This window comes from Ovis canadensis, chromosome 3, assembly GCF_042477335.2.
Source record: "Ovis canadensis isolate MfBH-ARS-UI-01 breed Bighorn chromosome 3, ARS-UI_OviCan_v2, whole genome shotgun sequence".
Taxonomy (NCBI): Eukaryota; Metazoa; Chordata; class Mammalia; order Artiodactyla; family Bovidae; genus Ovis; species Ovis canadensis.
This window is the reverse complement of record NC_091247.1, coordinates 81,837,762-81,864,142: the sequence shown is the minus strand read 5'-3', so window position 1 is coordinate 81,864,142 and position 26,381 is coordinate 81,837,762. Positions and strand designations below refer to the sequence as shown.

The following is a 26,381-nucleotide window of genomic DNA, read 5'->3' as shown; positions in this document are numbered from 1 at the left end:
TAATTATCTTCTCAGCAGTGATGGCTGGGTACCAGTCCTCAACTTGTGCAAGATGATTATATTACCCAATCTGATTGGGAGGAAAGGAAATTCTGTTGTTCTTTGAGTTTCTTGGAGTTGTTACCATTTTTCCATAGGAGCTCAAGTAATATTCACAATAATAAAGAGGAAAAAAAACACACACACATTAACTTCAAACAACCATTACTGAAAACAATAACACACTTTCTTTGCCAGATGAATATGTTTATGTAACAGGGTGACTCTTGTCCTCAGCACAGCTTCCAAGAACCAGAGCCATTAAGTTAATGGCTTGAAACAGAGCCCAAAAGACCCGTGTTTGTTCCATGACACACGCGCTGGGTGGTGGGATGCACAGCAGTTCTTCAAAAACAGGATTTTTATTTTTTAAGAACAAATGACTTTTTCCAACAGCCTTGAGCTATGCAGCTGCAGTCTGTGGTAAGCTTTGCAAGTGGAAGAGGCCAGTTTGGCCTGGAAATCAAGACATGGTATTTAAAGGCCAATTTCAAGGACCTCCCGGGCAGTCCAGTGGTTAAGACTCCGAGCTTCCAATTCAGGGAGTACGAATTTGATCTCTGGTCAGGGAACTAAAATTCTGCATGCCCCATAGTGCAGCCAGGAAAAAAAAAAAAACAAACCTCTGTAAAAGTAAGCTTCAATGGGTCTGTCACTGCCATGCACCTGCCCTTAGAGAAGGAAGACTAGAAGCCATACCTACATCCCTTCCCCAGCCTCCAGCCTGTTCTCTGCTCTCTGTCACATCTTGGTGACCCAAGACAGCTTCTGTGACCTAAGCCCATCTCTTTTCTCCAGCACAGAGCCAATTGGTCAGATAAACAGGCCTGCCACCCAAGCTTGCACTAACTCTCGGGGTTTCAGAGCCGGCCAAGCTGGTGGTACAAGGGAAACCAGAGAAGGGCTGGAAATGGACTGTGCTTCCCCCGCAATGGAAGCCCCACCCAAAGTGCTCGCAGTCCTGACACCTTGGGGTGAGGACCACACACAGAGTTCCGCTGCAGGTCAGTTTGCTGCCCTCCTAGACTCTTCCTCCTCAAGGATTCTCTAGAGACAGCCCTGGGGAAGTGCAAAGGCCTGAGAATTGGCTACAAGGCACAGCACAGTGTTTCTTAGTTCTCAACTATGTGGACAACTCCAAGACTTCCAGACCAGAGCAGTGATGTGGGTTTGCTGTAACCTGGAGGCGGGAGTTGCTTCTCCAGTTCTGGTTTGACTCTGAACATACAGTTGTCCAAACATCACCTAGTTCTTTGGGGCTGTTTTCTTTCATTTTGCAAAAATAAAGTTATTAGAGCAACCTCCCAAGCCATCAGCTTACTGGTCAATAAACCCTAGAATTGCTCAGGTGAAAATGACTGTCGAAATTAAAAACCAGCATTAATGATTCTATTACTGGCTTTATGAGAGGAAATGCTGGAATTGTTTGTCACTCCTGCCCACCTGGCTCCCCCCAGCTCTGCAGGGCGCCAGCCTCACCAGTTTCTGGAGTGTGGTCATTAGCAAGGCTGCTACTGCCGCTGCAGGAAGCTGGGACACATGGGCCATCAGCGGGGCCCATGTGTCATTTATAACTTCAGGCCTGGGCTATTTCTTGTAAGTAATTGGAGGAACAAATGCTTCTCTCATGCTAGTCTTTTCCTCAATCCCTCTTCAAATCAATTCAACAAAGACTTGCTGGCCAGTTACTAAGCTTCAGATGCAGGAGGAGAGAAGAATGTAATCCCAGGGAAGATGTATTTATCATGACCAACGATATGCAAGATGCTGAGGCTGGCCCTGCGAATGCTAAAAGGAATGTCACGAGTGTCGCCTGCTTAAAGATGCTGACGGAAGACGCAGTCCTTACCCTCAAGGAACGAATGGCCCCAGAGACGAATGGCAGGTGCCAGTCAACCGGCTGTGACGCAAGGCTGAACACCGAGGCAGCAGAGGGCGCTCTTCCCGAGGCAGGGTCGGGGCAGGCTTCACGGAGGCTGAGCATCTGAGCCGGACTGTGAAAGAGGCGCAGGATTTCAGCAGGGGAAAGAAGGTGACCTGGAATAGGATGCAGCCAAGTGCAGGAGGGCTTCAAGGAAAGCCAGTGGGATGTGCAGAGGAGCGGGGAGAGACAGGCTGTGTCTGTGCTGCAGGCCATTGAGGGTGGGGGTGGGGGTCTTGGAGGCCACACTGGGGATCCTGAACCTTACTCTAACAATCGGGAGCCATGGGGTCTCAGAAGAGAGGGCCTCTCTCTCATGTTCTTGCTTCCTCTGACTCAAGACCCCTCACTAACCCCCACCCCACATCCACCTTGCCGTTTAGGCCCTTCTGGCCTTCCAGACACAAGTGTAGAGTAGGGAGGGGCCAGGGCCAAGCTTTCCCTCTCTCCTTACCCGTGGGAGAGTGCAGGGCGGCAGGGACTAGGATTCAAACATCTGGGTCTGTCCCAACTCTGATCACACTGCCCCACTGTGTGACACCAGGCCCATCCCCCTCCAGTCTGAATTTTGTCTTCTGGAGTCGAGAGTGTCCAGCAAGGTGACCCTGAGGTTTGTCCCACTCTGAGTGCTCCCTCCTGATGGCCATTTGGGGACAGGGATGGATCTGGACTCCAGCTTGGCCTCTCCTTGTTCCCCAGTGGGAAGGAAGGTCAAGGGGAAAAGACCAGAACTGTTCCTCCCATAACCCCTCACACACCTGTGAGCCAAGAAGCATCAATCTGCGTATCTATGGCCAGCTTCACCAGCCAGTAGCTGGTAGTGGTAGAGGCCGGAACCAGTGAGCCCCAAACCACAAGCGATAACAACCACCATTTACTGGACTTGTGCTGGGTACTTCCCATACATGGTGTCTATTTAATTAAGCCTTAGGCCAATTAGCATGCTGGGTATATTGCAGAGGAGAAAACCCAGCCAGGACAGGAGACATAAAGCTGCCCAGAGCCACGGACCCCAGAAGTGGTGGAGTGACTTCTCCACCCCATCCACACACCAGATTCAATGTTCCTAAGCACATGTTGCTCTTGTTCCTATCTCATTCATGAACTTCTTTCCATAACCTACTTGCCCCCCAGAAAATAAAATCCAGATTTCTTAGCATGGCACTTCATGGCCTATCATATTTTCCAGTCTTATTTCTACTCCCCAAACCATGAACTACTTGTCATTCTGAGGAGGCATACTCTGGTGTGTTCCTGGCCTTGGCTTACCTTGTCCCTCCACATAAAATATCCCTGTGCCCATCAGCACCTGTCAGAACCCCACCACCTATAAGTGTCCTCTCCCCAGGAGCTCTGGCCTCTCCACCTAGTCCTGTGCTTGTTCTTTTTTCAGATCATCACTCAAGGCACTCTCAGCCTTTTGAACCAGACAGTTGTTTGTTATCTGGAATTCTTCTCAAGACTGCAGGACACTCAGCATCTCTGGATCTGCCCATATGATGACCTCTAGTGATTATGATAATTAAAACAATACCCCTCACCTGAAACTATAAAACTCCAGAAGAAACACAGGCAATACCTCCTTAACACCCATCTTGGTAATGATTTTTGCGGTTTGACAACAGAAATAAAGGCAACAAGAGCAAAAATAAATTAGACTATATCAAGCTAAAAAGCTTGTACGTGGCAAAGGAAACCAGCAACAAATGAAAATCCAACCTACCTAATGGGAAAAAAATATTTGGAAATCATGTAGCTGGTAAAGGGTTAATATCCAAAAATATACAAAGAACTCATATAACTCAATAGCAAAACAATCCAGTTACAACATGGACAGAAGATCTGAACAGACATTTTTCCAAAGACATGCAGATACATGAAAAGGTGCTCTACATCACTAATTACTGGGGAAATGCAAATCAAATCCACAATGAGATATCACCCCACACCTGTTAGAATGGCTATTATCAAAGAAATGGGAAATAACAAGTGTTGCCAAGGATGAGGAGAAAGGGGAACCCCCATGCACTGTTGGTGGAAAAATAAATTGATGCAGTCACAATGGAACACAGTATGGAGATTCCTCAAAAAATTAAAAGTACAATTACCATATGATCCAGCAATCCCACTTCTGGGTAATTAGCATGAGAAAATGAAAACATTAACTTGAAAAGATATGTGCACACCCATGTTCATAGTAGCATTATCTATAGTAGCCAAGATATGGAAACAACAGTGTCCATCAAATGGATAAATAAACTGTTAGATATATACATATATACGATGGAATCATACTCAGCCATTAAAAAAGAAATCTTGCCATTGCAACAACACGGATGAATGTTGAGGGTATTATACTACATGAATAAGTCAGAGAAAGACAAATACCTTATGATCTCACTTATATGTGGAATCTAAAAACAAACAAATGGATAGACAACAAGGTCCCACTGCATAGCACAGGGAACTACATTCAATGTCCTGGGATAAACCGTAATGGGAAATAATACAAAAAAGAATGCATATGTAGGTATAACTGAGTCACTTTGCTGCATAGCAGAAACTAAAACATTATAAATCAACTATACTTCCATTTAAAATGTAAAATAGGGCTTCCCTGGTGGCTCACTGATAAACACTCCACCTACCGATGCAGGAGACCCGGGTTCAAATCCTTGGCCTGGGAAGATCCCACATGCTGCGGAGCATCACAGCCCATATGTCACAACTGTGGAGCCTGTGCTCTGGAGCCCAGCAGCCGCAACTACTGAAGCCCATGAGCCCTACCGCCTGTGCTCTGAAAGAAGAGAAGCTGCCACAGTGAGAGACCCATGCACTGCAGCTGGAGAGGAGTCCCCACTTGCCACAACTAGAGAAAAATCCCGGGCAGCAGTGAGCACCTAGCACAGCCAAAAATAAGCAAATACAATTATTTTCTTAATGTAAAATGAAATAGAAAATTAAACTTAAAAAATAATTAAAAATGATCCCCCTGGCATTTCCAACCACCTTCTGGGATTGAAAACATGACTGCCGTGGGTAACAGTGATGTGCGTAGGTGTCTGTCTCCCCAGTGGACGGCATGTACCTTGAGAACAGGTGGTATTTTTTTCATGCAGCTTTTCTTCCTGCAAGCCTAGCACAATGCCTTGCACATTTCAAGTGGTGATACGTCTGTTGAATGCACATGTATTACAATGTTCTTTTTAGTTTCCTACTTAATAAGTAAACTGATCAAGTTCTATAGTCAAAGAGAGCAATAGCAATCCCCATGCCAACATAAACTCTTCCTGGTTCTTCCATTTAGTCATCAAAATTTTTACTTGACTTCTGAACATTAAGAAATCTAGCAGAGTGCCAATGTCTACAACTGCTCTCACTCACTAATGCAAAATCTGCAAAATCCCTAAGAGGATTTAAAGATATTTATCCACGCTTCTATTTGCCAATGTAGAACAAATACATAAACAGACAGATATCGAGCCAGATCCCAACACTGACAGATCCTGACTTTTCCTTCTCCAGCAAAGCCATTTTCAGTAGATGCCACCTTCCTTCTGGGACCCAGGATCCAGGCTTCACTTTGCAACCAGGTGGATGCACAGGATAAATCAAGGTTGGCTGCTCGAGACACTGTCAGAGGCTGCACAGCCTTTGAGGTTCTGGAAAACATAGAACCCAGAAATAGCTCATGCTTGGCATGAAAGTGGTAGAATGTAACATCATTCAATTTCCAACATGAAATGCATGAGGACCAGAATTTGCCTGGGGATGGTGAGGACTCTGGAGGACTGAGCTAGTTCTCTGAATCCTACTCCTGACATGGCCCAGAACTGCTGCAAAAGAAAGAGCTAGACAGGCAGTAACTGATAGCAGAGACAGGCAATGATCTTGGAGGCAAGAGGCCCTGTCCTGGTTCCACCTCCGTTACCACTAGGCAGGTGACTGTGGGCAAGTCATGTAACCTTCCCAAACTTCACTCATGAGGAGCGATATTACATGCCTTGCTTACTGCTTACTGCTATGGCAGTCAACTAAGTTACTGTATGTTTTTGTTCAGTCCAACTCTTTGCAATCCCATGAACTGCAGCACGCCAGGCTTCTTGTCCTTCACTATCTCCCAGAGTTTGCTCAGATTCATGTCCACTGAGTCAGTGATACCATCCAACCATCTCAGCCTCAGTCACCCACCCCCTTTCTCCTCCTCCCCTCAATCTTTCCCAGCATCAGGGTATTTTCCAGTGCGCTGGCTTTTTGCATCAGGTGGCCAAAGTATTGGAGCTTCAGCTTTGGCATCAGTCCTTCCAGTGAAAATTCAGGGTTGATTTCCTTTAGGATTGACTGGTTTGGTCTCCTTGCTGTCCAAGGGACTCTCAAGAGTCTTCTCCAGCACCACAGTTTGAAGGCATCAGTTCCTCAGTGCTCAGTGGTCCAACTCTCACATCCGTACATGACTACTGGAAAAACCATAGCTCTGACTATATGTTAGCAAAGATCTGACAAAGTTAATATGTGTTGATGTTCATTTTAAATTATAAGTCACTGTACAAGCTGAACTATAAATTATACCAGGGATGCATAAACTATGGCAGGGATGAAGGGGTCTACCCCCTTCCTGAGGACCTGAAGCCTAAGGCGCCTGACAGCAGGTTGACTCCATGAAGGGAATGATCTCTGGGTGACTACTACCCTTTCAAAGACTATTCCTTAAGGAGACCTAGGAAGTAGCGTTTCTTTCTGTCAACTGTAAAGTGAAACCCTAAGCATAAAAATTTCACATTTATTGTTCGTCAAGTAATAAAACAATTCATATTCACTACAGAGATGCGGCAGAGTAAAAACAAGAAAATTTAGAATACCCACTGTCTTAGCTTGGGCTGCCATAACAAAGTACCATAGACCGGGTGGCTTATATGATAGACATTTATTTTCTCACAGGTCTGGAGGCTAGAATGCTGAGGTCAGGGTGTCAGCGTGATTGGTTCTGGTGAGAGCTATGAGCTCACATGGCCTTTCCTAGATGTATGTGCAAGGGAGAGAGAGATTTCTCTGTTCTTCTTGTAAGGCCACCAACCTGACAGAATTAGGACTCCACGCTTATGACTTCATGTAACCTTAATTAACTCCTACAAGCCCACACGTGAATACAGCTTAGTTAGGAATTAGAGCTTCAACATATGAATCGAGGGGGACACAGTTCAGCCAGTAGCACCCACAATCTCACTCACCTAGAGAAGACCACTCTATACTTCGGTATATTGTCTCCCACTCTTCAAAGCACATAGATTTTAAAAAATGAGACCATACCGCAGATTACTTTTTCTTTTTTTTCTTTTTTTTAGATTACTTTTTCTAGTCAACCATACATGGTGCCAGTCTTTTCATGTCATCAAATTGACTTCTCCAACATTACTTTAAGTGACTGCATAAATTCCTCAGAGTGGCTACATCATTGTTTCTATCATCCTTAATTTTGGCCTTGGAGTTTGTAGCCAACTTTGCCAATTACAGCGAGTACTGGGCTGAACATCCTTGACTATTTCCTTAGGACAAATTTTAGGGAGTGAAACCACAGGTCAGTGGGCATGCACACTTCTAAAATCCCTTGATGAGAAGTATCACAACATTTGTACACCTTTATACTCCCACTAGTAACAAATGAAAATCTGACTTTACTTTTTTTTTAAGGCTTTTTATTTGGGAATAAATTTATATCTACAGAAAAGGTGCAAGAATAGTTCAGAGTACAGAGGGTGGTCTATAGGCTCTTTACCCAGATTCTCCTAATCTTCACGTATTACTCAACCATGGTGCATTCATCAAAATTAAGAAATTATGGAATATTTCTCAGCCATTAAAAGAATGCATTTGAATCAGTTCTAATGAGGTGGATGAAACTGGAGCCTATTATACAGAGTGAAGTAAGTCAGAAAGAAAAACACCAATCCAGTATACTAATGCATATATATGGAATTTAGAAAGATGGTAATGATGACCCTATATGTGAGACAGCAAAAGAGACACAGATGTAAAGAACAGTCTTTTGGACGCTGTGGGAGAAGGCGAGGGTATTGTCATATGTGAAACAGATCGCCAATCCAGGTTGGAGGCATGAGACAGGGTACTCAGGGCTGGTGCACTGGGGCGACCCTGAGGGATGAGATAGGGAGGGAGGTGGGAGGGGGTTCAGGATGAGGGACACATGTACACCCATGGCTGATTCATGTCAATGTATGGCAAAGCCACTACAATATTATAAAGTAGCCTCCAATTAAAATAAATAATTTTTTTGAAAAACTGGAGCCAATTATACAGAGTGAAGTAAGCCAGAAAGAAAAACACCAATACAGTATACTAACACATATATATGGAATTTAGAAAGATGATAACGATAACCCTGTATGCGAGACAGCAAGAGAGACACAGATATATAGAACAGTCTTTTGGACTCTGTGGGAGAGGGAAAGGGTGGGATGATTTGGGAGAATGGCATTGAAACATGTATAATATCATATAAGAAATGAATCACCAGTCTAGGTTCGATGCTTGGGGCTGGTGAACTGGGATGACCCAGAGAGATGGTATGGGAAGGGAGGTGGGAGGGGGGTTCAGGATTGGGATCACGTGTACACCCGTGGCGGATTCATGTTGATGTATGGCAAAACCAATACAGTAATATAAAGTAAAATAAAGTAGAAAAAAAAAAACTAAGGCATTAACACTGGTACATTATTATTAACTGAACGGCAGACTTTATTCACATTTTGCTAGTTTTTCAGACCAGTCCTCTTATGATTCAGGACTCAGTTCAGGCCACCACATTGTGCTTTGTGTGGTCATCACTTTTTAAATCTTACTCTTTATCACCCGCAGAAAAGTCCTCTGACGTTTGGGGTGCATGCCATCTCTAATGCTAATGAGTGGTTATTGTTCATTGTTTTGGGATTTGACTTCTTCCAGCCTATGTGGTTCCATCAGCGAAGTTACTATGGTACCAGGCAGTGAGATTAGCTCCCCAAACTTTCTAAAGAGCCAAAGGGAGGGCTCCTTGTGTGGGAGAGGACGTGTGTGCATTCCCAAAGGGTCTCTCATATCAGAGCTATTCAGGAAACATAAACAACAGCACCGCAATTGGATTCTGCTCTATATTTGGAAAATTTGGCCCATCATTACAAAGCAAGCTGGTGCTCTCTTATTTAGTTCATTCTTTTGCTCATCTCCTGTAATCATTAAATTACAGAGCCATATTTCCAAAGCTCTAGGGGGAAAAAAAATGGATTAGGAATAAAATCTTTTAAGCTCCTGTAGAAAATCTCTGGATTCGCTTATGAATGGTGGGTGCAGAGTCTGGGAAATGATCTACTCTGAGCCGTCCTAGGTGAACGATCAGCTTCATTTTCTGTGGCTCTACGATGTTCTCTCTTTAATGCAGGACAAGGATGGTACCCTTCACATCCAGTCCTTGGATGTAAACCTGATTTCTCCACAACCTTGTCCCCAGGGATAAAAGCAAATGAAGGAACAAGAAGTCATGAAACACATGAATGATCAGGAGGAAGAAAAGAAAAGCTGAGAGGAAAAGGCTGCTGGACTGTTTACCAGACCCCTCTGAATACGGCCGTTTTGATCTGCAGAGCAGTTCTGTGCCTTTCTCAGAACTGTCAATTTGAGAGTCTGTTCTCTCCTTAGGAAAACCTGTTTCTCGGAGGTGACTCAAAAACCTAACAAATATTTAGTGAACTATTAGACCAATTCTCAGCTCAGCATTCATAACCTGAGTTATCATCCTAGCTCCAAATATGCCTGAAGCCATGATCGATTCACTCATATTTTCATTTTCTCTCATTTTATCTGACAGTCCACTTTGGACCCTTCAGCAAGATTCCTTGGGAACACCCATTTGTTTCTGCAGGCCAGTCAGCTCTGGCTTCTGATTTCCCTCGGGCCACTGCCATCTCCCCCACTCAGAGGGAAAGTGCTGTGGGTCGAACTCGGGGGTTCTCCTGGGGAATCTTCTAGAAGGACTCTTCTGGTGAGTGGTTCGTGACTTGCTTCCTCCCAGGGCAGCTCTGTCAGGATGTGGCTCTGCAGGCCAGATTTGCTTTCCAAATGCAGGGCCCATTTGCCTCATTATAATCCATGTCTTTATTAAGAATGAGGCGGGAAGTCAGAAAACGGTGTCTAAGATGGTGTTATTGATCCTTCAGCCTCCTCATGGAGTCCCTCCAGGAGTCCAACCTCCTCCACTCTCCGCACTTGTGTGACCAGGAGACAAGCCCCTGAGAGCTGCCTGACAACCCAGGACAAACTGGCACCCACCTGGCTCAGCCCCCACGACTTGCAACTAATTAACATGAGCTCAAGCTCTGCCCCAAGCACCTGCTAGATTGCAGAGGTGTCCTTGAAGTTGGCCTGTTTACTATCAGTTTGGACTGGAACTTATGTCCCTGGGTACTGGAAGTTTCAGAGAGAGAACTGCACAAAGCTCTCACTACAGCTTCTTGAGAAGTCTGTACCTTCGGGCATCCTTATTCATCAAAGAAGTGATGTCTAGCAAACACTCATCTCTCTTTTGAACATTTTATGTCTCTTTTATTGATTCAATCAATAAAAATGGTCTTATGGCGTCAGTGCTCTTATTTTAGTATCTTAAAATTTGGCCCCTAATTTTACGTACCAGGGTATAGCAGAATCTGTGAGGATTGTTATATTTGTAACAAATAGAGCATCTGAAATTGGCTAAAGAATTCCTCCATCGATTTGATTCAAATAAAGTCAAGATGTACCAAAGCCCATGCCTGGAAATCAGTCCTGAGGAAATGAAGCTAAATGTTAGAAACGCCTTACAGGTGTGAATGCAAGCATCTCTTTCTGCCACCTTCCTCTAACATATTTGGGGAAATCTGCTCTTTTTCTTTTCGGAGAAGGCAATGGCACCCCACTCCAATACTCTTGCCTGGAAAATCCCATAGATGGAGGAGCCTGGAAGGCTGCAGTCTATGGGGTCGCTGAGGGTCAGACACAACTGAGCGACTTCACTTTCACTTTTTACTTTCATGCATTGGAGAAGGAAATGGCAACCCACTCCAGTGTTCTTGCCTGGAGAATCCCAGGGACGCAGGAGCCTGGTGGGCTGCCGTCTATGGGGTTGCACAGAGTCGGACACGACTGAAACGATTTAGCAGCAGTAGCAGCTCTCTGTTTTTGGCTACATCTCAAGGCATGTGGGATCTTAGTTCCCTGACCAGGGATGGAACCTGTACCTCCAGCAGCAGAAGCGTGGAGTCCTAACCGCTGGACCACCAGGGACTTCCCTGAGGAAAACTGCTCTTGCTCCACACTGCAGCCCATATCCCCCCACCCTCCCAGGTCACCTGGTTCCCTCCTGCAGTCTCTGCTTCTCCTTGGACCTTTGCTTTCACACTGCTGGTCATAAACTGAAACTATAGGATCTCTTTTCTTCACATCAATGTCAGGGGGCAAGTGACTTGGGGGGATTGGGGATGGTTAGGCCTTGCAAATCACTCACCTGGAATACTGAAAATTCACCAAGAATATATGACTATGGTGGATGGCAGATTCTGGGGTGGTATTGTACAACTGTATTAGTGAGGATTGAGTTTGGCCACAATTATGCAGTATAACAGGCTTCCCCGGGGGCACTATTGATTAAACATATGCCTGCAAGTGCAGGAGACACAAGAGACATGGGTTCGACCCCTGGGTTGGGAAGATCCTCTGGAGAAGGAAATGGCAACCCACTCCAGTATTCTTACCTGGAGAATCCCATGGACAGAGGAGCCTGGAGTGCTACAGTCCATGGACTCACAGAGTCGAACAAGAACTGAAATGACTTAGCAAGCAGTAAAACACAATGCTTACAAGCCCAGACTGCCTAGTTACTAGTCTTCACTAGCTGTGACTTTAGGCAAGTTAATCTCTCTGTGCCTCACTGTTATCTATAAAACAGAGATAATTATAGTACCTACCTCACAGGGTTGGCAGTATAAAGATTAGATTAATATATAAACCAAGCATTTAGAATACTACTTGTCACATGATAAGTGATTATTATAACACTAGGAAAAAATCCCAAAGAATTGTATTTCTCTTTTACATTTAAAAAGCAACAGTCCAGAGGTAAGCAGTGCAGAGCTGGTCTAGTAGTTTCATGGTCCTGTCAGACCCAGACTCTTGTCTTTCTGCTCCCTCGTCAAACTACCCTAGAACATGAGATCACTGCTGGAGTTCCAGCCACTGCATGTACATTGCAATCTGGAAGAAAGGCAGATGGGCAAAAAGAAATTTACCCAGCTGAATGAGCGCCCCTTTAATTATTTCTCTTGGGATTCCAACCTAGCACTTATATTTATTGGCCTGAATTTGGCCACACTTCTGATTACATCTTATTAGCTAGAACTGGGTCACATGACTGTGAGTTGCTGCTGGGAAGCTGGGAAATGTACTCTCTATTCCAGGTGATAACATGCTCAGCTAGAAACCATGAAAAAAATAGATTAGACTATATGTAAGGAGAGGAAATGGTCTCTGTCACATCACAGCCCAGCAGACAACCTGAAATTGGATATCAGGTCTGTCTTCCAAGGCTCCTCAGTCAGCCCCTCCCACGGGGAAATTTTCATCCGTTATCTTTCTCTCATCGCTTGCTAACTTACCTGTATCACTTTAGCTCTTATCTCTCTCCCTTGACCTCTCTCACACCTGTACCCTTCTCACACCTTTCAATTTCTCCCTCATCTCAGACCACTCACTTCTCTCCAGAAATTCAAAATTGTCCTCAGTGTAATCCTGGGCAATCTGGCTTTCCTCTGACACTGTTCTCATCTGTATCTGAATGTCTAGGGCCCTGCTATGGCCGGACACAGGTCTTTCTCAACCAACATGTTCATCAAACCAATCGAAGCATTTTTCTAAATGAAAAAAGGGGTAAAGCTGGTGGGCACATACATGGATTATTACTCCTGCTCCCTCCTCACACTCCTCTAAAGCATCAGTCTTTGAGCTTGTAAAGGATACAAACCCGCAAGGACAGAGAAAGAAAAGGAGAGGAGACAACAGCCAAAATATTCTGGAAACCGGAAAGCAGATGGAGAAATGGTAAATGACTTGAGCAATCCCAAGAAAATGAAATTATGAGCCAGTAGGCAGGAAAAAACAAAAACACAATTCCTTTTCCGGTGCACCCCTAAGGCTAAGCAGTTGCCAGCAGTAGCAGGTACTATGGGTAGCGAGGGGGACGGTGGAAACAAAAGCAGGAGGCCTGATGGAAAGGTTGTGGGAGAAGCAGTTCGACTCCCAGGTCCGCTCTTCCAGGTGGCGATCTCGCCTTTGCCCAGCAGAAGACTGGAGGTTTATCCTCAGAAGAGAATAGAGGAGCTCCGTCTGAGAAATGACCAGTGCCGTTTTCAGTCTGAACACAGGGGGACTGAACGATATCTGTGTGATCAATGTTGAAAGCTCCCAAACTCTTTCCCCTACTGGCTTCCAGGTGTATCCCCTCTAGGCAGGAGATTAGACACCTCTTCTTGGGGAATGAGACTTTCTGACCATCAGAGGTTGTCTAAGGATAGGACCCAGCCAATGGACCCAGCCAATGACAGCACCCATAGTAAGTAAACAATCAACCATTTGAAGGGATTCCAGTTGGAATCATTAGAGGAAAACTTCTCGTGGGAAAGAGAACAAAGCAAACTAGCAGAGACCTTGCTGGATGAACAAAAGTTTCAAAAAAAAAAAAGGAAAAAAATAAAGGGAATACGGGGAAAAAGGTCAATGACCGCACAAGCAAACCATGAGACAAATCCAGGCTGTGAGGCGCATCACAAAACCACTGATCAGGCCTCTCCACCAAGTCAATCTGATGAAAAATAAAAAGGCATGAAGGAGACCTGCTCTAAATGAAAAAGAGATATAAAGCAACCACATGCAATCTGTGGTACTTGTTTGACTCTTGGTTTAAAAAATAAGTTATAGAAGATACTTTTTAGAACAACCAGAGAAAGCTGAATATGACCTAAATATTACAAACTAGGGAATTAGTTTACTTTTTTAAATTACTTATTATTGATAGGTGTGATAAGGGTGTTCTTGTAGAGAATTTATTTCTACAAGAATGTAGAAATATTCTTTCTACATGAATATCTTTATTTCTTGGATTGTAGGCAGGTAAGTATTTAGATACGGAGCATCACCATGATGCCTATTATTGTCTTTAAAATGATTCAGGAAAATACATATAGAAAGTCAAATATGGCAAAACATTAACAATTTTTCAATCTAAGTAATGGAAGGTATTGGATTTTCATTGTTTTATTCCTTCTCTTTTCTTGAGTTTGAAATTTTCATAATAAAAAGTAAAAACCATCCAAGCAAAAACAACAATCAGGGAAAGATAAAACGAACAGTGGTATAACCTCTTCCGACTCCTCTGGAAGGAAGCAAGGCAGAGGTGAGAGGGTAGATGGTTCCTCAGGCATTTCACAATATCTGGGTCCAGGGAGGGAAGCGAGAGCTAGGAAGAACCAACCTGAGACCAGGGGGATGTCAAGACGCTAATCTTGGAGAGCCCATGCCCAATACTCAAGTTCAGAGCAGGGGAGACTGAGGCTGGGATCAAGGAGGTTTGATTCCCAAGGTGGCAGAGAGACTTCAGAGCAGCAGGATAGAGGATGGAGTTTCAACTGTTTTGACAGCTGATGGACAGATGAGGTTAGGCACATTCTGTAACCAAAATTATATTCACATAGGTCATTCATTGGGGCGTTATTTGTAATAGCACAAAACAAAAGAATCTAAGTGTCTGCTGTTTAAAGAACAGATTGAATGAACAGCCACTCAGTGGAGTTCAGAGTAGCCATTAAAAGCAATGAGGAAAAACTCTGATTACTGATATAAGATGATCTCCAGGATACACTGTTCAATGAAAAAAGCAAAGGCACAGGATAAATATTATGTTGTTTCTCACCTGGGAAGAAGGGAAAATACTATTATATAAAAATCATGAAAAGACAAACCATACACAAATTAAAAAATGGTTATCTATAGGGCGAAGGAGAGAATGGAGTGAGAAGACAAAAAGGATGGATGCTTACATATAAAACATCTAGAGTTTCAACTTTGGAGTTATGGGTTACATAATTAAAAAATTAAATTGAAAAGAAAAATATAGGTCTACAGACCGAAATGTTGTGAGAAAGTCTTGTGATGCTCGATATAAAGGTGACAACACAGCAGCTTTACAACAGTATGAAAAAATAAGCCCAAAGCCTTTGAGAGAGTAATGACGGAAGGACAGACATTGGTGTTATGCGGTTGCTATAATAGTGGGACTTTGTACTTGCTTGTCTTTTCAAAACTCTTTTATGAATCTGAATTCATTTGATAATGGAAAAAGAGAAAGCTGTTTTTAAGATGGGGCCCACTGTGCTATATATTAGACAACCTTGCATATCTATGGCCCTTTCAGTCTACATTCACTTTCATGCATATCCTGTCCTTTAATTCTCACAGCTCTAACAGGCAGACACTGTCTTTAAAGTCAAGGTGAGATAAGAACTCGTCAGAGCTGGACCCTGAGATCAGTGCTCTTTGCCAGCTGCCTCCATTATGCAGGTGACCTTTGTTTTGCTTAGCCTGATCTTCTGAGCATCCGGTCTCCTCCTCTGGCCAGAGGGGAGAGGCTAGCCCCCCAGGAAATGCCCTGGGATTAGGGATTTGGCTCCACCACCTGTGACGAATCTAACTTCGAGGATGAGTTTTTCAGACACACATTATGGAAGACTCGGAATGACTTTGGTAATTATCATAACCTTCCAAATTCAATAAACAATCTTCCAACAGAAACCAATCCTTTGGAGACAAAGAACACAGAAAAACAATCTGAGAAATCTAACAGCTGCTTCCAAAGGAAAGCCCATTACAATTTAAAGCAGTGGGTATTTTTGACACGTGTAAGCTGGTTATTAATTCTGAAATGGCCTTGAAACAATACAACTGGCAACAGTAGGTATATCCCCGATGCTGTGTAAGTGAGGGGAATCATAAGATGACCAGAAACTGTGACATGCATACAAAGATGGGAGGTGGAGAGAGAAGGGTTTCCATGTGCCCTGGGGACGGGAGCGGGAACTTGTTCTAAAGACCTAGGACCAACAGAACAGACCCCGTGGAGTCCTGCTTACACTAGCCTGCTTACACTAGGCCGTGCACTAGATCCAGAGCTCCAAAGATGTACAAATAATGTACAGATTCTACATTTTGATGTTAAATTTACTTTTTCCTTTTGTGTTTTTTAAAGAAATATTTACGTTCTAATAGCTTTAAAGTTGTGTTTACAGTGCTCAGAGCTTTAAATCAGCCCTGTCCTGAAGATTAAAGGAGATTCATTAATGGAGCTCTCAGCCCAGGGCCCACTGCACATAGTAGGTCGTCAATAAATGACAGTTGGGGTGGGATGGGGGGTGGGAAGAGCCTCAAGAGGGAGGGGATATATGCATACTTACAGTTGATTCGCGTTGATGTATGGTTTGGGATAGGGATTTGTTTATATCTTTAAACAATTTTCTTTACCTTCTGCCATTTATCAAACATCCACCCTTTGCCACTGATTAGTGAGACCACACGTACAACATATCCAAGACCTCCTAGTACTTGCACTCTCTGTGTACAGGCGTTCTGTTCTGTTCCACTGATCTGCCTATTCTTGTGCTGATATCCAGCATGGTAATTATGTTAGACATAAACTGCTTTGACTTCTGGTGCTTAGTTTTCTTTTCCAGAGTTGGATTTGGATTGTCATTGCTGTTCATCTTTTATATGAATTTAAGAAATGTTTGTCAAAAGGCCATTTAAAAAATCTGTTATGAATTTTTGTTATCATCTCATTGAATTTATAGATCAACTTGGTCAGAATTGCCATTTTGAGATTACAGTCTTCTCTTCCATAAACATGATTTATTCAGTTCTTGTGTGTCCTTGAAATATATTTACATCGTTTCTTAATAGGAATTTGCAATTCATGTTTAAGTATCTTATTTATCTTGTGAATATGTCTTTCTCCCTCTCTCTTTTTTTTACATGTTTTAATTGGTTATTTTTCATGCAAAGAAATGTTATTGCTTTATGTTGATCTTGAATTCAGTCACCTCGAAAACACCCTTATTAGCTCTGCTACTTTCCTGGTTTCTCAGTTCTCTGTCATATTGTGTGACCAGGACCACTAGCACAGTGCTGTATACTAGTAATGAGCACAGGCGTCCTTATCATGTTTCTGACTTTAGTGGAATTGCTTCTAAAGTTTAACCACTGAGAATGACATTTGCTGAGGGCTTTTGGTTTATCAAGCTAAGAATGCCCCTGTGATGCCTAGTTCGCCAAGAAATGTAGTGAATGGGTGTTGAATCTTGCTAAATGCCTTTTCTGAATCTACTTAAATCATATGGTGTTTCTCCATAAGGAAGACATTGAGCATATGGTCCAGGAAGCTGAAAAGTACAAAGCTAAAGATAAGCAATGGGACAAGGTGTCTTCCAAGAATTTGCCTGAGTCCTGTGCATTCAACATGAAAGCAACTGTTGAAGATGAAAAACTTCAAGGCAAGATCAATAATGAGGACAAATAGGAGATTCTTGACAAGTGTAATGAAATCACCAACTGGCTTGCTAAGAACCAGACTGCAGAGAAGGAAGTATGTGAACATCGGCAGAAAGAGCTGGAGAAAGTCTGCAACCCCCCCGTTATTATGAAGCTGCATGGAGCACAGGAGGCTCTGCAGGAGGAATGGCTGGGGGCTTCCCTGGTGGTGGAGCTGCGCCACCAGGTGCTGCCTTCCCTGGGTCCATCATAAACAAGGTTGATTAAGGAAATCTGGGCATGGATTGAGCATTGTTGCACACAAAACATCGACGGACCCAAACTGTAGCCAATCCTATGATAGCTTTAAAGTTGAACGCTATAGCAAATAACTGGGCATTCTTTATTTGCTATAATATGGATGGACCCTAAGGGCATTATATCAATACTAAGTAAAACAAGTCAGATAAAGACAAGCACTGAATGATTCCACTTATATGTGGAAAGTGAAAGTCACTCAGTTGTGTCCAACTCTTTGTGACCCCACGGACTGTAGCCCACTAGGTTCTTCTGTCCATGGGATTCTCTAGGCAAGAATACTGGAGTGGGTTGCCATTTCCTTCTCCAGGGGATCCTCCTGACCCAGGGATTGAACCCGGATCTCCCTCATTGCAGGCAGACTCTTATATGTGGGATCTATTTTTAAAAATCATAGAAAAAGAGACCAGATTTGTGGTTATCAGACCAGATGCAAGGGATGGGGGAGGAGGCACTGGAGGAAAGTGGTCAAAAGGTACATGTGTGTGCGTGTCAGTCACTCATTTGTGTCCGACTCTTTGCAACCCCATGGACCGTAGCCCGCCAGGTGCCTCTTGTCTGGGGATTTCCCCGGCAAGAACACTGGAGTGGGTTCCTATTTCCCGCTCCAGGGGATCTTCCCAACCCAGGTATCGAACTCGAGTCTCCTACATTGGCAGGCAGGTTCTTTACCACTGAGCTACCTGGGAAGCCCCTCAAAAGGTACAAGCTTCTAATTATAAGTAAGTACTAGGGATGTAATGTACAGCATGATAATTATGGTTTCCACTGCCATAAGCTTCCCTACACAGAAAAGCTATTAAGAGAGTAAAATCCCAAGTGCCATCATTACAAGAAGACATTTTTTTTCCTTTTCTTTTCATTGTATTTATGAGATGGGTGTTAACTAAATTTATTGTAGTACTCACTACACAATATATGTAAATCAAACCTTAATACTGTACACTTAAAACTCATATAGTGATGTATGTCAATTATATCTCAGTAGATCTGGAAAAAAATAATAGGACAGTATTGATACTTGAATATGGACTGCGTTCATAGGGAAAGGAAGTATTGGGTTGGCCAGAAAGTTATGCTATGGCAAAGCTCACACTAAAATTTTGGCCAACCCAGCAGCATTGCAAATCATGAGCACTGTTCTGTAAGTGGAAAATGCAATGTCTTAAATACAACTGTATTTAAAATTGGCACCAAGAAAAAGATCTGTTAATGTAATATAGTGAATTAATTTATTTTCTAATAACCTGAAATAAACCCTGCATGATCATAGTGAATTTTTTTAATACAATACTGGATTTAGTGTGCTAATTTAATTAGAATTTTTGCATTTATGTTCTTGATATTGGACTTAATAATTTTCTTTTCTTGTCTTCTCCTTATCCAGTCTTGGTACCAAGGTTATACACAATATTCACAAACTGAGTTGAGTAACTCCTTATTTTCCCTCTTTCCAGAACAATCTACATGATATATAAGGGTTATCTTTAGTTGGAAAATTGGCCCATAAAACTGTTGAGGCCTAGTAGCTTTGTATGAGGTGGGAGAGGAACTGGCAGATTTGATTATCTTTTCAGTTTTATTATTATCATCTATTCAGATTTTCATTTTTGTGGGTTCATTTCAGTAATTTATATTTTCTGGGAAGTTATCCATTCACTTAAGTTTTCAAATTTCTTGGCACAGAATTGTTGATAGTATTCTGTTCATCAGTTGTATCTGTGCAAGGAACAGGAAGCACTGATTTAATACAACGAACCAAGTGCTTACAAAATTGTTGAAACGGGGCTGGAGGAGTGAGCTCTGGGTAGGCCCCCCAGAAATGACTCCCCAGAACAGTCTAGAACTGACCCTCCTGAGAAACTGCCAGCTCTGCCACCATCAGGAAGATGGGGAACCAGAGGCTGCATAAGGACAGGTGAATTCAGGAACACACAGCAATGGCTGCAACCCAGAATTGGGAAGCCACAGCTAACTCCAGGTTCTGCAAGGACGGCTACCCCTACCAACACCTTCAAAGCTGAATCCTGCACTCCGAGGATTTGTCTGGCAGCCAAAGAAGGCAGTCAAAAGGATCATGACTACAGCTTCTCTTCTGCCAACCAAATCCTACACAAGAGCAGCTACTGGCAAAATCTAAACTCTCATCTAGAAAGCTCCTTGAAATGCTGTTTTCATCTTTCCAGCCTCTGTAGTCAGGAACACACACTCGAAGGAGGTGGAAATAACTGCCAACTGCCAATCAACTATATCTAGTCCATCTTCTTGTGATTTTTTAAAAATCTCTACTGTATGTGCAGTTATGTGCACTCTGTTAACCTAAGATTGTTTATCCCTGCCTCCCTTCTCTATTTTCTCAATTGGTTTGCTAGATAGCTGCCTATTAAAAAAAAAAAAAAACAAAAAAAAACTCCTGCTTTGGGTTTTATGGATCCTCTTTTGTTTGTTGTTTCATCAATCCATGCTTTACCTTTATTCTTCTGTCTTTTCTGCATTTGTTGGGTTCAGTGTCTAGTCTTTTTGTTCTCTAGCCTTAAGCTGAACCCTAAACAATGTTTTCAATCTTCCTCCTAAATACACTGCTTTATCAGCATCCTTCAGTGTTTGGTATTTTGTGTATTTTACAGGGTTTTGTGGTCACTGTTTTCCTTTATTTCTCATTTGTCTTTTGACTTTGACTTGCTTACTATGGTGGCTTCTTCCTTTTCTTCCCCCATTCCCTCCCTTTTTTCCCCCTATGCAGAACTTTATGGTCAAAGCCAGACTTTCTTCATTTCAGTTATGAAGGAAATCTCATATGTTTCCTTCTACTTTTATGGTTTTATGTTGTACATTTATCTTTTATTATTATCTATTTGGAGCTTTTGTGGTACATGCTTTGTGGTAGGGATTCAACTTTTTTTTCCCATATGGTAATTTTTTTCCCATTGATTTGGGATAGTCCTTTTAACATATATAAACATTTTCTTATGTACTGTAATCCTTTACAATTTTTTATTCGGTTTCATTGCTTTGTCTTCACTCGTCAATACACTTCGTTTTTGAGAGTTTGTGTGCTTTAAGGTCTGGAAGGGCTGTTTCCCATCCACTGATCGACTTTCAGTTTTACTCACTGTTCCTATTTCATATGAATCACAGCGTCAGCATTTCCACTTTTGAAGAAGAGCTGTCATTTTTTATTGTTCCTGCATCACTTTTATAATTAAGTGTGATATTATGCCTTCTGATCCAAGAACATGGAATGGGTTTCATTCATTCAGGTCTCCCATAGTCTCCTTCAGCAATATTTTAAAGTTTTCTTCAGAAAGGTCTTATACATTTATTAGGTGGATTCTCAGGTAATTGTGCGTGATATAGTCAATTGCCACTTGACATTCATTCCCACCTAATTCTCTGTTTCCCTCTCAATTACTGGGACTGAAAGGCAAAATCAATCGATCAGTCACCTTTCCCAGACTGTGACAGCTGAAGTTCTGGATATAGCTTAGCTTTGCCCAATCACACGTGTACATACAAGAGCAGAACAGCAGAGGTCTGTGGTGGCTGGGTGTGGGCTTAGACCTCACACCGAGGCCCAGGGCTCTTGTCCCATTCAGACAGTGTGATCCAGACCCTTCACCACTTCAGTGAGGTCTCTTATGTATAGACGCCTTCCCTTCCTCCCATGGCCACAGACAAATGTCATATTTCTGGTTACAACCCTAAGGTATTTGTATTGCTGCTCCCAATTATTCACTGCCCCTCACTGTAGGAGGATTATATTTTCTTACCCCAGGAATGTCAGGCTGGGTCATGTGACTAGCTTTGTCAATAAAAAATGTGGATTAAGATGAAGTGGGACATTTCTGAGCAGACACTCCAAGAGTCTGAGTGCTTCCACCGTCTTCTCTTTGTCCTCTGACACAAGCACAGCAACAACCCAGGCAGAGACAACGCCTTCATCCTGGGTGCTGAAATGAAGAGGATATGGCATAGAATCATGGTCAATATGCACAAGACAGGTAACATGAGCAAAAAACAAGCCTTTGCAACTGTAAGAAATTAAATTTGGAGGTTGTTGGTTATCACTGCGTAACTTCCAAGGTGTCAGATACAAACTTCAAGCTGTCAAGTATAACTGCATTTTTAAAATATTTTGTATATTTTATAAAACTTCCAAGTGTTTAGAGTAGATCCAAACACTACATAGTCATTGTGCTTTTCATCATAGTAAAATATACATAAAATTTACCATTTTAACCATTTTAAAGTGTACAATTCAATGGCATTAAGTATCTTCAGAATATCATGCAGTCATCACCACTATTCATTTTCAGAACATTTTCATTATTCCAAATAGAAGCTCTACACCCATTAAACAGTAATTTCCCATTCTTTCACCCCCCAGCTTCTGGTAACCTTGATTCTATTTTCTGTCTTCTAAGAACTGCTGTGCTCCAGGTACCTCACATAAGTGAAACCACACAATATATGTTTCCTTTGGCATCAGGCTTACTTCACTTAGTATAATATTTTCAATGTTTATCCATTTTGTAGCATATGTTAGAATTTTGTTCTCTTTTCTTTTTTTAGATTTTTCATTTTTTGGATGCAGACTGTTTTTAATGTCTTTATCGAACTTGCTAAAATGTTGCCTCTGTTTCATGTTTTGTTATATTTGGCCACAAGGCATGTGGGATCTTAGTTACTCCACCAGGGATCAAACCTGCATTGCCTGCGTCAGAAGGTGAAGTCTTAACACTGGACTGCTAGAGACGTCCCAGAATTTCATTCCTTTTTAAGGCTCAGTAGAATTCCTTTTGTGTGTGTCTGTGTGTATACCCCACCTTTTGTTTATCCATTTATCTGTTGATGGACATTTGAACTGTGTCTCCTCTTTATGGCTATTGTCACTGTGCTTTTCTGATCTAGTAGCAGCCAAAAACATACTATAATAGAAAAAGACCTGAAATATTGCACAAAAACCCATCAGTTGGTGAGTGCTGGGTTCAATATGCAAAGAGGAAACTTTTACTCTATTTTTTATATTCCAAAATTATTTGTATTACAAATTTTTCATATTCCAAAATTAGCTACAATAATTTTATGCAATTTTAAAAACCAGTAAGAGTTTTAAAAATAGTTCCTTTTGATCAGAAGGGGGAGAGAACAAGAGACATAACAAATCCCTGCAAATGTGTTTAAAAATTATCAGTAAAAGCTCAGGGTGGTTCCACTAGTCGGCTGGCCACAGAACCTCCATAAATCAAAAAGAGCATTCATTAAATATTAAAATCACACTGCAGGAAACTATATCACTAGATGAGACTTGCACGTAACACTATCACTTTTTTCCTTTTATTCTTCTGGATCAGATTTTATGGCTCATCATCATTAAAGATTATTAGTAATCTTTAGTCCCTTTTGAACAAAGCGGAAGCTTATTACAGTACCACATTCCCTGAGTCTAAGTGTGATTGAGAACATACTCAGTTTCAGCCTCATCATTTGTAGTAAAATACCACCCTTGTGGAACTGCCCTTAGTTTTTAACTGAAAATGCTACTGTGACTTCCACTGTTCAAACTGTGTTAACACTGCTCCTGGCAGCTCTCATGTGCTTCATTTCCCAGGTGATTAGAATAAAGTTCAAGTGGTGCTTCCTAATATCTTAGAAAAGGTTAGACTCAGGGAAATGGAAACTTTGATCAAAGGTTTGCTTAATCACAGTTGGAAAGCCTGGCTTTAGTGTCCAGCTACTTGCATCTCCTCAATACAACTTGAACTTTCAGCCCTTTGACTAGAAGGAAGATTTCCCACTGAGTTCACATACTGGGTTTGTTGGACACAGCAGCAGTAGCACAAACAGCTAATCACAATCAACCAGCGACGGCACTAAGAAGACCAGACAGCAATCATGTGCTTCAGGGCTAAAACCCAGAAGTGATTTCAAAGCCAGCTCAGCTCCTAAGAGCCCAGGCTGCTGGTCCACAGTAACCAGAGATCCCCTCACAACCATGGGGCAATCTATATATAAAGTGAGGATTCGATGTGAGAAGATCTAATATTAAACTTCAGCTGAGCCACCTGGAGCGCCGAGTTGCTGAATCCAACAACTACTTTTCCATTTTCTGCTCACCTGACTGTTGGGGGTCGTTTAACAGCCCCACCTCCCTGCTGGGCTGCTCCTTCCCTCCTCTTGCCACGTTGGGCAGTCTCCCGGAGCCGAACCCAGGTCACTTCCCGTATTCCCACCGAGAGCCACTCATTCTTTCTCTGCGTCTTTCTCCTTTGCTGCTGGGTCCTCTCTCACCACTCCCTCCTGCCTGGAGGATGAGCACAGCAGTTCTCTAATTGGCCCTACTGTCCCCAGTCTCTCTCCACCACTAACTTACTTACAGAGCGATCCTCATCAAGGACGATCCTTGCCATGTCATTCTCCTGACTTATGATCCAATGGATCTGTGACTGTAGGGTAAAGCTCACCTCCTTGGCTAAAACATAAGGGCTTTCCTATTCTGGTGTCTGCCCACCCAACTACGCTCCTCACACACTCCTCTGTGCAATGGCTGACTGAGTGAAATGGCCAGAACAATTCTTTTGCTTTGGTGCATTCTGAACCCCCAAATCAGCAGTCCCCAACCTTTCTGGCACCAGGGACTGGAAGACAATTTTTCCATGGACCAGGCGTTGGGGGGAAGGGGATGGTTTCAGGATATTTCAAGTGCACTTATTGTGTACTTTATAGATCCTGGAAGTTGGGGACCCCTGCCCTAAGGGCTGCAAATCCTTAAGGACCTGTCTCCCTAAACTGAATTTAAGTATCATTCCTCCAGGAAGCCTTTCTAGACTCCTGAGGTGAACATCTTGCAGGATCCACAGCAGCCACTTCATACCCTTTACCCTACCCCTAGACCTCTTTAATGTTTTATTAATGGTCACTTTCCCCACAGGGAGCTCCTCAAGGATGGCGCACGTCTTCCACATATATGCCTAGAACAGAGCAGAGAGAAATGAGCAAAACGAAGAAAATAAAGCCAAGAAATGACAGTAACTTGTTACACGGATGGGGAGTCATGTGTTTATTTCTTCTCTTCCTGTCTTCTATGTTTTCTAGCATGTGGATTATTTTTAAACTCTTTTTTTTTAACAAATCAGTTCATTCTTGAGATGTGTCCAATCGCTCCTACCGTAAAAGCTTCAATAAAAGAACTTGCTGCCCAAGGAAAGTTCCTCTTTCCTCAGACCACTCTGGCTCAAGACCTCAAGCTCCACAAATTCTTCAAACTGAGCAAAGCAGAAACACTTCAACATTTTCAGCAGACAGAAGGACCACCCACATACACATAAATTCCTTGGCCTTGAAAAGGTTACACTGCTCTAGCAGTCGAGTGCCAGAACCCATTTTTGGCCAAAAATTCATCAGACCCTCACCGTATTCGCAGTCTAACACAAATGAAGAGGTAACATTCACAGACCCTAAGATGTAAAGAGGATAAAAATGATGGAACTTCTGAGTGCTAAATCCATTACCTTGTCAAATTGAGACATCAGTGAAAGATAGGAAAGAAAAAAACACTCTGAAAATTCTTCTGAAACATTATCTTCTCAGATATCAAAACTTTCAGCCACACACACTGGCTTGTAACTCTTTTTAAATTTGTGAGAAATAAGTCAACCATTCAATGTTCAGTCTGACATTTGCTATTGTTTTCCCTTAAGAGAAAACAAAAACCTGATTAATTCCAAAAATAAAACATAAAAACTCAGTTGAGAAGCGAACCCTGTGGCTTAGAAGTCATCACTCTGATTAACAACACATAAGTGTTACCTGACAAATGGATTCCTATCTCAAACGCAATTATTGACAAATTTCTCATGATCCCCACTGCTTTAATAGTTGATGCCCCGTTCTTGAAGCAATAACTTTAACAGCAATGAAACAAAGGGAAACTCACCTCAGCACTCAGGCTGACTAGACTGTTTTCCATGTTCGGTCAGCAGAGACACTGGAATGAAGTGTTTGAACCAGGCTCAACAGCTGTTCAGGAAGGTACTTACTTCTGTGCCCTTGCAAGTCCTGGAGTGGTGATCTTCACAATTAAGCCTGTTGCTAGAACCTGCTGAGACAGTCGGACAAGCAGGACTCTGCCCTCAGGAAATCCTGGCCTAAGGCACCGCTGGCGTCCATCCTGGGATGACTCTGCCAGGTCGCTGGGGCGGTACCAGAGCAAAATGCTTCCATCAGTGGGGCTAGCTGCTGCTGCTGCTGCTAAGTCACTTCAGTCGTGTCCGACTCTGTGCGACCCCATAGACGGCAGCCCACCAGGCTCTCCCGTCCCTGGGATTCTCCAGGCAAGAACGCTGGAGTGGGTTGCCATTTCCTGCTCCAGTGTATGAAAGTGAAAAGTGAAAGTGAAGTCGCTCAGTCGCGTCCGACTCTTGGCGATCCCATGGACTTCAGCCTACCAGGCTCCTCCGTCCATGGGATTTTCCAGGCAAGAGTACTGGAGTGGGGTGCCATTGCCTTCTCC

General features: G+C 42.8%; 1 long non-coding RNA gene across 2 annotated transcripts; it reads right to left on the bottom strand.

Moving 5' to 3' along the window:
* Window positions 1–225: 225 nt before the first annotated feature.
* Window positions 226–26,381, bottom strand: LOC138435593 (uncharacterized). Of its 2 annotated transcripts, none has more exons than XR_011255150.1 (6): window positions 25,806–26,381; window positions 23,987–24,840; window positions 21,640–21,819; window positions 4,609–5,622; window positions 1,889–2,033; window positions 226–619 (listed from the first exon to the last, which is right to left on the bottom strand). It is a non-coding gene; the product is annotated as an uncharacterized lncRNA (long non-coding RNA). The 2 variants fall into 2 exon arrangements; XR_011255151.1 differs by having other exon boundaries at window positions 5,472–5,622; window positions 25,806–26,352.